This window comes from Helianthus annuus, chromosome 16, assembly GCF_002127325.2.
Source record: "Helianthus annuus cultivar XRQ/B chromosome 16, HanXRQr2.0-SUNRISE, whole genome shotgun sequence".
Classification (NCBI taxonomy): domain Eukaryota; kingdom Viridiplantae; phylum Streptophyta; class Magnoliopsida; order Asterales; family Asteraceae; genus Helianthus; species Helianthus annuus.
This window is the reverse complement of record NC_035448.2, coordinates 3,383,148-3,384,724: the sequence shown is the minus strand read 5'-3', so window position 1 is coordinate 3,384,724 and position 1,577 is coordinate 3,383,148.

Sequence of the window (1,577 nt, the reverse complement as noted above, 5' to 3'; positions counted from 1 at the left end):
GTGTCACTCTCTCTGGTGCCTCCTCCCTTTTAATAATAATATTACATATTAATTTTTATACACAAACTATAATATAATATTAATTAATATAGTTAGAGATAAACGTATAAATTCAAATTTAATTAATAATTTAACAAATATAAATGTATTAAATAATATAATAAGTATAATATTATTTAATATAGTTAGAGATCAAACGTATAATTTCAAATTTAATTAATAGTAAGTTACTTTATAGTCCCTATGTTTAGTGGTTTTAACCACTTGAATCTAAAATCAAAAAGTTTAACGCCTTGAGTCTCTAATCGCTCATTCACACCCCTGTAAAAAATTCAAAAAACTTTTTGTAAGGCCGAGTTCTCTAAGTTCTCACAACTTGTAGAAATTTTCGTTTTACCCTAACCATATATATTTGTTAAGATAAAATATATTATTTGGATATAAAGAATAATTACTAATAAAGTATCAAATCACATGTACAAGTACTTATAGTATATAACTTAGAAGACTAAAATTACAAGCGAGTTATCTAAATAAAGTACCAAATTAATTTTTAAAGCGAACACTAAATGGTTTTTAAATAAGTCATTTCATTAATAAGGATTATATACAAGTTTAAAATTTACATTTTTTTGTCATTTAACTCGTGTAACACACGGGGTTGTAAGCTAGTGAATAATAGAATAAGCACACCAATTAATCTTACAAGAAAATATATGAAGATAAGAATTTATGTTTATGTGATGATTTACACCTATTACAGAATTAGAGATATCTTATAACTTATACTTTAATGTGTTACAAGTTTACAATTAGATTATGTGTTGTGTGCTTGGAAGGAAGGTTCTAATGGAGCTTTAAAATGGAAAAGTGCTGCAACATGATGCCACGTAGGTGACATGTCTTTTTATGAAATGTGCGCTTGAGGTTGAGTAACTAGATATGATTTGTTGTATATTTAAAAAAAATTAATTGGTCCCCCACGCTTCTAGTTAACCCCACTCCCAAAGGGTTAAAGCCCCATTAAAGCCCTTGTGTTATGGTGTTGGGTCTCTAAAAGCTAATAATGTGGCAATGTGCGCCAACACATCTAAACCCACAACACATGGCCTTACATAGAACATTTTATATGTATTTTATATGTAGGGAAGATAAATCTCACATGGTTGCTTATTTGTCAAGTTACTTGCTTTACATTTTGCCTATAAATTGCCTATACGATCCGTATTGAATTGTCAAAGTGTGCGGATAGATATCGCGGTGTGCCAATAGAATCCCCCTTATTCTTATTGGTGTTACAAGTTTACAATTACATGCTGGGAAGATTAATCTCATATGTTGCTTATATGTCAAACTGTGCGGATAGATATCCCGGTGATTGATTCACTTTGTCGTTGTTTACGAATTACGCTCAATCGGTCAGAAGTGGGACCTACCTGAGGTTCTACGACCTCATATCCGGTCGTGGTTGCAGATACTTCTCCAACAAATATCAAACTTCACAACTCAACAAATATAACACCTAATCGGTTCTTTCATCGTTATTTGATAACAACCAATCGTTTCTTTCATCGTTA